Raw genomic sequence first — 12,888 nt, forward strand, 5'->3', positions numbered from 1 at the left:
CAAAAATGTCTCCGCACTAATGGATCTATTAACACACCCATAGATCATTAAAATCCTACAATCATATTCAAAGGTTAATTTATACTTAAGGAATTTTCACCTCTTCTCAGCTTGAAGTATGAAGACATGTGAATTAGGAAACCAACTTTTTCTTTCTTTCTCTCTTTCTTTTCTTTTCTTTCTTTTCTTTCTGATGGAGTCTCAATCTGTCACCCAGGCTGGAGTGCAGTGGCATGATCTTGGCTCACTGCAACTTCTGCCTCCCGGGTTAAAGCGATTCTCCTGCCTCAGCCTCCTGAGTAGCTGGGGCTACAGGCATGCACCACCACACCCGGCTACTTTTTGTATTTTTAGTACAGATGGGGGTTTCATCATGTTGGCCAGACTGGTCTCAAACCCCAGACTTCAAGTGATTTGCCCGCCTTGGCCTCCCAAAGTGCGAGGATTAAAGGCATGAGCCACTGCGCCAGTCCAAGAAACTTTCTATTACATGTGAAACTTCTAATTTTTATGTTTTCTGAGAAATGATAATGCCGTTCTTAAGAAATGAAGATTTCGCCGGTCGCAGTGGCTCACGCCTGTAATCCCAGCACTTTGGGAGGCTGAGGCGGGGGAATCACCTGAGGTCGGGAGTTTGAGACCAGCCTGACCAACGTGGAGAAACCCCCATCTCTACTACAAATACAAAATTAGCCAGGGTGGTGGCGCATACCTGTAATCCCAGCTACTCAGAAGGCTGAGGCAGGAGAATCATTTAACCTGGGAGGCGGAGGTTGCGGTGAGTGGAGATCTCGCCATTGCACTCCGGCCTGGGCAACAAGAGTGAAACTCTGTCTCAAAAAAAAAAAAAAGAAAGAAAGAAAGAAATGAAGATTTATTTCCAATGTGTTCTATTTACATTACCAGGAACGTGGGCTTTATGGATTAATACCATCCAGAAGTTATCTATTTACCCCCAAGCAATGAATGCATAAATACATACACTTTTTTTTGAGATGGAGTCTTGCTCTGTTGCTCAGGCTGGAGTGAAGTGGAGAGATCTTGGCTCACTGCAAGCTCCACCTCCCAGGTTCACGCCATCCTCCCGCCTCAGCCTCCCGAGTAGCTGGGACCACAGTCACCTGCCACCACGCCTGGCTAATTTTGTTTTTGTATTTTTAATAAAGACGGAGTTTCACCGTGTTAGCCAGGGTGGTCTCGATCTCCTGACCTCGTGATCCGCCCGCCTCGGCCTCCCAAAGTGCTGGGAATACAGGCATGAGCCACTGCTCCTGGCCACTTTTAATTTTATGCCATGTACATTATAAGTCAGGCCAGGTGCGATGGATTTCCCCTGTAATCCCACTTTGGGAGACCGAGGCGGATGGATCATTTGAACTCAGGAGTTCTAGACAAGCCTTGGCAACATGCTGAAAACCCATCACTACAAAAAATACAAAATTAGCCAGGCAGAGTGGCACGAGCCTGTAGTCCCAGCTACTTGTAGGGCTGAGGTGGGAGGATCCCTTGAGCCCGATAGGTCGAGGCTGCAGTGAGCTGAGATTGCACCACTGCACCCCAGCCTGGGTGACAAAGTGAGACCCCATCCCAAAATAAATAAATCAACCCTTAGCCAGTCAAATCCTTTTTTTTTTTTTTTTTCAAGACAGAGGCCTCACTGTGTTTCCCAAGATGGTCTTCAATTATTGGCCTCAAGGGACCCTCCTGCCTCAGTCACCCAAAATACTGGGATAATAGGCGTGAGTTGCTGTATCCCATCAAAAAAAATTTTTTTTAGATTCCTAATAATGCAGATTCCAAATAAATACATAAAAGCGATAACATTTATATAATACAGACCAACATTGAGGATTTTATTAATGGGCTTTTAACATATTAACCAAAGGCTAGGTGTAGTGGGTCACACCTGTAATCCAGTGCTTTGGGAATTAGAGGCAGGAGGATTGCTTGAGCCCTGGTTACAGTGCAAGACACCACGGCACTCCAGACTGGGCCACAGAGAGACTCTGTCTCTAAAAATATACAATAAAATGTCCTTATTCAAGAATAATATTTTTTTCAGTTGCTTCCTTCTCTTTGTTTTGGTCTCTTCATACTGGTTTGGTTTCTTTCCTCCGATTTCTGATAATTCCTGGTTTTCTGCTCAAAGGTTAAAATGGGGCAGGGAAATAAAAGGAAGTATACTGAACGTTCTGTGCCTGTAGTTGATGCTTTTTTATTGTGGTCTCAGGTTGAGTCAAATTGGGAATGCCAATAAAATTACTTTTAGAAAGGACTGGTAATCTTTAGCACTCAGTGTAAACACAGGGTGGTCAGCTTTCTGGGAGGATGGCTGGAAGAGAACTGGGGGCATCAACTTTAGTAAATGAACTTTTTTTTAATCCCTGTGTGTACAGTACAGTATTCACACTCTAGACCTCCTTTATGTTCCTTCTTCCAAAGACCCTTTTTCCTCACTCCACAGAAAAAGCATATAGTCTTATGCCAGAGTAAACAAGAGGTAAAGATGGGATCTCAGTCTTGAAGTTTTTTTCTTTTTTCTTTTTTTTTTTTTGAGACAAGATCTTGCTCTGTCGCCCAAGCTGGAGTGCAGTGGGTCAAACATAGCTCGCTGCAGCTTCAACCTTCTGGGCTCAAGGGATCCTCCCACCTCAGCCTTCCTGATACCTGGGGACTACAGGCACCTACCACACCTGGCTAACTTTTTAATTTTTTATAGAGATGAGGTCTTGCCATGTTGCCCAGGCTAGTCTCAAACTCCTGGGCTCAAGCCTCAAGCAATCCTCCTGTCTAGGCTTAACTTCTTCTTCTTCTTTTTTTTTTTTTTTTTTTTTTTTTTTTTGAGATGGAGTCTGGCTCTGTTGCCAGACTGGAGTACAATAGTGCAATCTCAGCTCACTGCAACCTCCACCTCCCGGGTTCAAGCGATTCTCCTGCTTCAGCCTCCCGAATAGCTGGGACTACAACTGCACGCCACCTCGCCCAGCTAATTTTTGTATTTATAGTAGAGACAGGGGTTTCAACGTATTGGCAAGGATGGTCTCGATCACTTGACCTCGTGATCCTCCCGCCTTGGCCTCCCAAAGTGCTGGGATTACCGGCATGAACCACCGTGCCTGGGCTCTTAACTTCTTTTTAAACTAACTTAAACCAATCTCCCTTGTTTTTAGCCCCACCTTCGCTTCACTCTCAGATATCCTGATACCATCAAATCCTGAAATTCTTGGAAGGCTCACTTTGACTACTGCTGGTTTAGAATTCAGCTGTCTGGAATGTGTTCAGTCAGTATCTCTCATCTATCTGCTTTCCAGTTCCCAAAATGTTGATATTGTCTTCTACCCTGTTATATTTGTCTTTCTGCCTTCAGGCTTTTTAAAAAAACCTTTTAAATTCGATTAATGTGATTTTAATAAGGGTTTCAGGAGGATTCACGGTAAATGCGTGTGTTTAATTCTTCATTATTTTTCAGAAGTCTGCTCTCAATTGGGATGAAATGCCCCATGGACATTTAAATTTAAAAGTCTAAAGAAAATGAACATTTTTATTATTTTCCTGAATAATACATATATCTTAGACTGTTTTAACTCCTATCATATCCCTCTCCTAATTTATAGTGTAATCCAATGTTTCTGTCCTTTCCACCTTCTAAATTATACATTGACCCTTTTTTTAATAGTTGATGATAATAGTCAAACTCTGTAAAATATTTGAAGAGATTTATTCTGAGCAAAATATGAGTGACCATGGCCCATAACACAGCCCTCAGGAGGTCCTGAGAACATGTTCCCAAGGTAGTCGGGGCACAGCCTGGTTTTATACATTTTAGGGAGGCATGAGACATCAAATACATTTAAGAAATACATTGGTTTGGTCTAGAAAGGCGGGGCAACTCAAAGCCAGGCAGGGTTCCAGGCGCTAGGAAAATTTAAACATTTTCTGGTTGACAATTGGTTGAGTTTATCTAAAGACCTGAGATCATAGAAAGGAAATGTTCAGGTTAAGGTAAGAGATTGTGGAGACCAAGGTTCTTTTGAAGTTTTATAGCGGGTGCCCTTAGAGACCATAGATAACAAATGTTTCCTATCCAGATCTTTAAAAGGTGCTAGACTTAGGCCGGGTGTGGTGGTTCACACCTGTAATCCCAGCACTTTGGGAGGCCGAGGGGGGTGGATCACCTGAGGTCAGGAGTTTGAGACCAGCCTGGCCAACATGGTGAAACCCCATCTGTACTAAAACTACAAAAATTAGCGGGGCATGGTGGCAGGTGCCTATAATCCCAGCTACTCGGGAGGCTGAGGCAGGAGAATCGCTTGAACTGGAGGCAAAGGTTGCCGCCCACTGCACTCCAGCCTGGCGACAGAGCGAGACTCCGTCTCAAAAAAAAAATAGACTTTTAGTTAATTTTCTTTTCTTTCTTTCTTTTTTTTTTTTTTTTTGAGACGGAGTCTAGCTCTGTCGCCCAGACTGGAGTGCAGTGGCCGGATCTCAGCTCACCGCAAGCTCCGCCTCCCGGGTTCACCTCATTCTCCTGCCTCAGCCTCCCGAGTAGCTGGGACTATAAGCGCCGCCACCACGCCTGGCTAATTTTTTGTATTTTTAGTAGAGACGGGGTTTCACCGTGTTAGCCAGGATGGTCTCGATCTCCTGACCTCGTGATCCACCCACCTCGGCCACCCAAAGGGCTGGGATTACAGGCGTGAGCCACTGCACCCGGCCTTTTTTTTTTTTTTTTGAGACGGAGTCTCGCTCTGTCGCCCAGACTGGAGTGCAGTGGCGCGATCTCGGCTCACTGCAAGCTGTGCCTCCCGGGTTCAAGCGATTCTCCTGCCTCAGCCTCTCCTGTAGCTGGGACTACAGGCGCCCGCCACCACGCCCGGCTAATTTTTTTTTATTTCTAGTAGAGACGGGGTTTCACCGTGTTGTCCAGGATGGTCTCGGTCTCTTGACCTTGTGATCCGCTGGCCTCGACCTCCCAAAGTGCTGGGATTAAAGGCGTGACCACCGCCCTGGGCCAGTTAATCTCTTCAGGATTGGGAGGGTCTAGAAGAAGAAGATCTAGCTATGTTAATGAAATTCTTTACAGATGCAAATTTTCCCCCACAAAGGACAGCTTTCAAGATATGGCAAAGAAACATGTTTTGGGGTAAAATATTTTGATTTTCTTCCTCGCCTCTGAATGTTATGCCAGAGTCAGGTTGGAAAGTAAGTCACTATATATAGGGTTAAATAAAACCCATCTGCTGAGAATTTATGATTTCTAGGCCATGACTCCCCAGACCCCTTAGATGAGAATTTAGGCAAGATAAAAAAAACCAGAGTTTATTCCTCAATAGAGTCAATGTTCAGTTACATTTGTCTACATGTCTTTGTTCACCATTTCTACTTGCATATCAAACCACTTATGGGATAGTTCCTTCTTCAAGAAGTGTGCCCATAGGCCGGGCGCGGTGGCTCAAGCTTGTAATCCCAGCACTTTGGGAGGCCGAGGCGGGCGGATCACAAGGTCAGGAGATCGAGACCATCCTGGCTAACACGGTGAAACTCCGTCTCTACTAAAAACACAAAAAACTAGCCGGGCGAGGTGGCGGGCGCCTGTAGTCCCAGCTACTCGGGAGGCTGAGGCAGGAGAATGGCGTAAACCCAGGAGGCGGAGCTTGCAGTGAGCTGAGATCCGGCCACTGCACTCCAGCCTGGGGGACAGAGAAAGACTCCGTCTCAAAAAAAAAAAAAAAAAAAAAAAAAAAAAAAAAAAAAAGTGTGCCCTTTACAAATTACTGAAGATCTTTTTGTATTGTTTTGGCAACTTGATTACACCAAGAGGGTCTTTTTTTTTTGTTCCCAGGCACAGTTTCTCTCTTGTAGCCCAGGCTGGAGTGCAACACTGCAGTCTTGGCTCACTGCAACCTCCACTTTCCAGGTTCAAGCAATTCTTCAGCCTCAGCCTCCCAAGTAGCTGCGATTACAGGTGACCACCATACCTGCCTAATTTTTGTGTTTTTAGTAGAGATGGGATTTCACCATATTAGCCAGGCTGGTCTCCAACTCCTGACCTCAGGTGATCCACCCACCTCGGCCTCCCAAAGTGCTGGGATTACAGGCGTGAGCCACCACACCCAGCCTTAAGTGTTTTTCTTGAGAGGAGATTTGTATTAGCTCCAGACAGGATCCTAGGGACACTCTTATTCCAGGAAAATGTTTAAAATACCCTATTAGTGCTACGTTATAGATTATGTTGTTCATGAGGAAGGACTTGTAGTTACCAATTCTTTTTTCTTTTTTTTTTTTTTAGATGGAGTCTCGCTTTGTTGCCCAGGCTGGAGTGCAGTGGTGCTATCTTGGCTCATTGCAACGTCTGTCTCCCAGGTTCAAGCAATTCTCCCACCTCAGCCTCCTGAGTAGCTACACCACTACACCCGGCTAAATTTTTGTATTTTTAGTAGAGATGGGGTCTTACCATGTTGGCCAGGCTGGTCTTGAACTCCTGACCTCAGATGATCCGCCCACCTCAGCCTTCCAAAGTGCTGGGATTACATGCATGAGCCACCACACCGGGCCTGTAGTTACCAATTCTTAGATGAGGTTCATGACTCTCTTCAATAGCCTTGTAAGTAGGGGAATACACCCCATGCAGTGTACATCAGCTGTATGGAGAAGTCAAACCACAGTTTCCTTTACTGATAATCTCCCAGGGTTGGTTGGTTGGTTTGTTTGCTTGTTTATTTATTTATTTGAGACAGAGTTTCACTTTGTCACCCAAGCTGGATTGCAGTGGCATGATCTTATCTCACTACAACCTCCGCCTCCCAGGTTCAAGCAATTTTCATGCCTCAGCCTCCCAAGTAGCTGGGCTTACAGGCACCTGCTGCCATGTCCAGCTGATATTTTGTATTTTAGTAGAGACGGGGTTTCACCATGTTTGCCAGGCTGGTCTGGAACTCCTGAGCTCAGGCAATCCGCCCACCTAAGCCTCCCGAAGTGCTGGGATTACAGGTGTGAGCCACCGCGCCTGGCCCAGGTTCTGATTTTACTAAGCTTGCTCCATTCAGTTTGTTGAATTACTTCATTAATATTGTATTCAGTTGCTTTTGTGGAATTCTGTAGTGTCAGGGTAGAATAAATAAATTGTCAAGGATGTCCTCAGCAAGTTTTCCTCAAAATATCTGAGATAGGGCATTTCCAAGGCCACATTCTGACTTTCAAGGGCCTTAAGTACTCTTATCTTTGTGAACCCCTCCCACCATTACAATTAATAATAATTGTTTTTACAACAGTGTTGGTATAAAGACAAATTTAATTCAAGCTGGATCATATCATTATTTCTTCTCATTTTAAAAGAAATTAAAACATTTTCATGGGCCCTGGATAAGTTGGCCCTGGGTTTTGAGTGTCTCACCCTCCCTTCATCTCTACTTAAGCTGTATTGGTGAAAGGAAAGAAAAGAGTGAACTACTGGGCACGGTGGCTCACTCCTGTAATTCCAGCACTTTGGGAGGTTGAGGTGGGTGAATCACCTGAGGTCAGGAGTTTGAGACCAGCCTGGCCGACATGGTGAAACCCCATCTGTACTAAAAATACAAAAATTAGCCGGGATGGTGGCGTGCATCTGTAATCCCAGTTTCTCAGTAGGCTGAGGCAGGAGAATTGCTTGAACCCGGGAGGTAGAAGTTGCAGTGAGCCAAAATCGTACCACTGCACTCCAGCCTGGGCAACAGAGCAAGATTCCATCTCAAAACTAAAAAAAAAGAGGAATGAACCTATATAAATTTTCATCTCATCCCTGTTTCCATTTCACTTATTTTGCCAAAGTTCCCATTCTTATAGTATCCTCATCTCTAGTCCTTTTTCTCTACCTTTCTTCTTAGGCCAAAACATTTCACAAAGTACCAAACCTGCCCTGTACTAAAAATAAGAAAAAGATAAGACGTTTACCCAGGAATAAAAATCTATTGCTTGTGTTATTTAAGCTTTTCCTTATCTTTGTGATCATGTTTGTATTTTGGTGTAGAGATGCTTCTGGTTGCGTGTTTGAATGAAAAGAAAGAAGACTAACAGAATAACGACTAATTTGTATTCTTTTTTTTTTTTTTTTTTTTTTTTTGAGACGGAGTCTCGCTCTGCCGCCCAGGCTGGAGTGCAGTGGCCGGATCTCAGCTCACTGCAGGCTCCGCCTCCCGGGTTCACGCAATTCTCCTGCCTCAGCCTCCCCAGGAGCTGGGACTACAGGCGCCCGCCACCTCGCCTGGTTAGTTTTTTGTATTTTTTAGTAGAGACGGGGTTTCACCGTGTCAGCCAGGATGGTCTCGATCTCTTGACCTCGTGATCCGCCCGCCTCGTCCTCCCAAAGTGCTGGGATTACAGGCTTGAGCCACCGCGCCCGGCCTTAATTTGTATTCTTTTTCTGAGATTTTACACTAACTCTGGTGGTGTGCTTTAGGAAAAAAATTCAAAGAAAGAATTATAATGGCTGGTGTTTGTGACATACACACCCACAGGGCATTTTGAGATTAGATGGCTCAATGTTTGCATAGTGCTGTGGGCATTATAGATCAAAGATGCTGGGCTTCACCCAATGTTAAACCCATTTAATTTATACCCAGGTCATAAATTTAAATATTACGGAAGTGTATGGCACCTCATATACTTTATATTTTCCTGGTTTCTTGTTGGCTGGGGACAGCTTTTTGTCTGATACGTAATAACAATGCTTTATGTTTATAGGCAGTATAACATCTTTTCATCCAAGGAGTTCAAAGAACTCAGCAATTATGACTCATTGTTCCTTAAAATACTTTTATAAAACCAGAGGTGACAAGCATTGAGGTAAACTTGTTATAAGTAGGGAAACTAGAGTCATGGAAACATTAAAGGACTAACCAGATATTTTGGGAATCAGAGATGGAATTCAGAATAAGTCCCCCTTCCTTTGATTAGAACGAAACGAGTGCACCCTCATTTCCTCCTCATGAAGGTATTGATTCAAGGACTTCAGTTGCATTTATGATAAAGATAATACTTAACTTTGAAGGGTTTACATTTACCTGCCTCTCTAAGTTCATCTCAATGTCCCCGTCCCCACAGTGACTGTTTCCTTTGCAGATGCTGTTCCCTTTGCCTGGAATACTTGACCTTCTCAAGCGGGTATCTCCTAGTCATCCTTATTATTTCAGATCAAGCATCCTTTCCTACGTGACCTCTCTGATTACATTTGATTTAATTTGTATTATAACTCTCTCTTCCTTTCTTCGCCATGGTGGTGTGTGCTTGACTCCACTTCTCGCCACGGTTTCTCACAACTTTCAGGATTAAGCGATTCCTGGCAAAGAAACAAAAGCAAAATTATCCCATTCCCCAGTAGATTCGGATGAAAATTGTAAATAAAATCAGGGACAACTCCAAAAGGAGACATTGGAGAAGAACCAAGCTGGGTCTGTAAGGAATGACACTGAGATGGCACACGTATTTATGCTGTCTCAAGGTCATGACCATGTTGCCATGTCAAGCTGAAAATGTCACCACTATCTGGAGAGTTGGTCATGTTTTATTGGGAATATTTTTTTTTCTCTCTGAATCTATTATGAACGTGCTGGTTGACTGGGTCCAGTAATAAATATGTGAGACCTTTCATTTCAAAATATAAAAATAATAATAATTTGCATTATATTTCTCAAAGCACCGGGCACCTCCCCTTGAGAGCACTTTCTACAGTTGCAGGTTCAAACTTGAATGTGTTATTTGTTTGATTGTTTGATTCGTGCCTATCCCACTCACCCAACTGTAGGCTCTGGGAGGGCAGGGAGCATGTGGGTTTTTCCTTACTGTTGTAGCTCCAGCATCTAGTTTAGTGTTTGGTGCTAAATATAGGCTCAAACATATTTGTTGACTGAATACATTTAGATTTTAGAAAAAGTGTTCTTTCTTTAAAAGAACAGAAAGAGAAAGAAAGGGACTTGCTTTGTTGCCCAGGCTGGTCTTGAACTGCTGGCCTCAAGTGATCCTCTCCCACCTCGGCCTCCCACAGTGTTGAGATTACAAGCATGAGCCACCATGCCCCGCCAAAAGTGTTCTTTATTTCTTTCCTTCCTTCCCTCCCTCCCTCCTTCCTTCCTTCCTTCCCTCCCTCCCTCCCTCCCTCCCTCCCTCCCTCCCTTCCTTCCTTCCTTCCTTCCTTCCTTCCTTCCTTCCTTCCTTCCTTCTCTGCCACCGGGTTCACACCATTCTCCTGCCTCAGCCTCCCGAGTAGCTGGAGCTACAGGCGCCCACCACCACGCCCGGCTAATTTCTTGTATTTTTAATAGAGATGGGGTTTCACCGTGTTAGCCAGGATGGTCTCGATCTCTTGACCTCGTGATCCGCCTGCCTCGGCCTCCCAAAGTGCTGGGATTACAGGCATGAGCCACCATGCTGGGCTTCTTTTTTTTTTTTTTTCAAGATGGAGTCTCGCTCTGTTGCCCAGGCTGGAGTGCAGTGGCACAATCCCAGCTGACTGCAACCTCTGCTTCCTGGGTTCACACCATTCTCCTGCCTCAGCCTCCTGAGTAGCTGGGATTACAGGCACCTGCCACCATGCGCGGCTAATTTTTGTATTTTTAGTAGAGAAGGGGTTTCACCACATTGGCCAGGCTGGTCTTGAACTCCTGACCTGTGATCTGCCAGCCTCGGCCTCTCAAAGTGTTGGGATTACAGGCGTGAGCCACCGCGCCCAGCTGAGTGTTCTTTAAAAATTTGCACCCAAATTCTGCAACTTCAACTCAGAATTATAATTAGGGAGAAAATGATTGGCATTCTAAATTATTATTCTAAAAACTGCTTGAACAGCATAGAATGCCTTAGCAACTTAAAATATAGTAATTAAAACTTGAGTAAGATAAGAGACAAATTAGGAAGGCAGTGAGAGGGGAGAGCTCAGAAAAACTGTGATTAAGGGGATCTACCACAATTAATACAAAATTTGACTCTGGTTATTGGAAATCTGAGATTGGACAGGAAAGCCAAGGGATTATTTCTGTAGCAACAGTCCCCACTTGAATCCAAGAGGCAGACTCCTCTCCATGCATCTTTTTGGCTCCGGGTGAGGGGGTACTCACTAAAGATTTTTCTAGGGCACCTGAAGAGAGAGAAGACTGAATGCATAGGCTTTATTTGAATGAAGACTGACAGCTCTACTGTCTATTTCCTGGCCTTATTGAAGGGCTCACATCTGAGACTCCTGGAGAATTGCTGCCAGGCTGCCCGCAAATCCTTGTACTGCCCAGGTGCTCAAATGTGACAGAATGAGCAAGAATCCCTCTTCTGAAGTCAGGCTTTTTGACTTAGCAGAGAACAATCTAAAGTTTGCTTTTTCTGTTTGTTTTTCTTTCCTTTTAAACAGGGGCCTGTCATAATCCTATCTGTGTTTTGGAAAGAAAACTCTAGAGGCAGTGCCAAGGATGGATCTGAAGAGAGCAGAAAAAACAAAAGGGAAATTATTGAAGTTGTTTTCATAGTCACAGTAAAAACTGGTGGGGTCTGAACTCAGGTTGTTACAGTGATCTGAGAGGCTTAGGAGATATTTTGGAGGGATGACTAGCAAAATTTGAGCCCAGCTGGATATGGGCAGTGCGGAACAAGAAACAAAGCTGTTTCAGGTTTCTAGGTTTGGCAATCAATGTAAAAAGGTGCTACTAATTTAATAGGGATAGTGGACAAGCAGGTTTAGTGGAGTACAAATGTTGGGTTTTCAGTGCCTGAGGGACATCCATGTGAAGATGCCAGAAAGAGCCGACCTGGCTGGAGATCTAGATTTTGGAACCTAGATTGTACTCCTTTGCGGAATTTGTTTGTTTTTTTTTATTTGGACATAAAACTAAGTGCATCTTCTCATAGCAGCTATGCTGTAAATGAATGTAGTTAATTTACCAAGGAAGCCTCCAAACACCCATTTAGCCTCCAGTGTTCTTGATAGAGCGTGGTGAAATATTTATAAGAATGTTTCCAGGGGGACTTGGACTCACCGGGCCAAGTCAGTACTCCAGTAAAGCATCTTTCCTTGCTCAGACAAGAATTAGGAGTGAAACCTTATTCTCCTTCCTAACAAAGGAGCATAGATGGTTTAAGGGCAAAGTGCAGATTCTTTGGTGTTAAACTAATACTGTTTGCAGTTTTAGGGAGACAGAGCTACATTTTCGTGTTGCAAAGTGAGAGAGAGAATTGGCAGATGTTTCAGGAAAGGATAAGTATCTAGCTTAGGTAGAGGCTGAGAGTAATGTAGTGGAAAGTTGGAGTGAATGAACAGCAGGAGTGGTAATTCAGCAAGAATAGGATGCCTGGGAACCACAGATCCCCAGCAGCCTTGGTGACCTTATTAATGAGTTTGGGAAGATACCAGCCACACATTCTACTAATCAGGAATGAAGAAGAGAAGGAAGGTGACGTGGAGTGGGTATCCAGGAGCAATAGCAGTGGGCAGGGAAAAGTGGTTCTTTGGATACTAGATGATTCCCTGTTAGGACAGCCGTTGGTAGGTATGTTGATTTAATGTAGGATTGCTGGTAGCAAAAACATTATCTCAACTCACAACTCAAACTCTAAAGGACAAGGAAAATTGCACATTTCTGATAAAGGAGAAACTCTACTATTATGCAAATGGACATGTTGTTCAGGTGATCTTACCTATCCCTACTTTTATAGCTTTAAAAGTCAGTTAAGCCAAGCTCAAAGATATGTGCCTTATGTCCCAGCTACTAGGGAGTCTGAGACAGAAGGATTCCTTGAGCCTAGGAGTGCAGTTCAAGTTCATCCTGTGCAACACAGCAAGACCTCATCTCTTTAAAAAAAAAAAAAAAAAAAGTCAGCCAGGCGCGGTGGCTCAAGCCTGTAATCCCAGCACTTTGGGAGGCCGAGACGGGCGGA

At 44.2% G+C, this 12,888-nt stretch overlaps 1 protein-coding gene across 7 annotated transcripts in view; it reads left to right on the forward strand.

Moving 5' to 3' along the window:
- Nucleotides 1–12,888, forward strand: part of LOC114676843 (uncharacterized) — a 49,430-nt gene that overhangs the window by 3,609 nt on the left and 32,933 nt on the right. The window contains exons 2-3 of one of the 7 annotated variants that reach the window (XM_077997944.1): nt 6,290–6,604; nt 9,097–9,640. The exons of 2 other annotated variants lie outside the window; for them this stretch is intronic. The gene's annotated coding sequence lies outside the window, so the exon portion shown is untranslated. 4 more of the 7 variants (XM_077997947.1, XM_077997943.1, XM_077997949.1 and 1 more) reach the window with 4 other exon arrangements.

This window comes from Macaca mulatta, chromosome 3, assembly GCF_049350105.2.
Source record: "Macaca mulatta isolate MMU2019108-1 chromosome 3, T2T-MMU8v2.0, whole genome shotgun sequence".
Classification (NCBI taxonomy): domain Eukaryota; kingdom Metazoa; phylum Chordata; class Mammalia; order Primates; family Cercopithecidae; genus Macaca; species Macaca mulatta.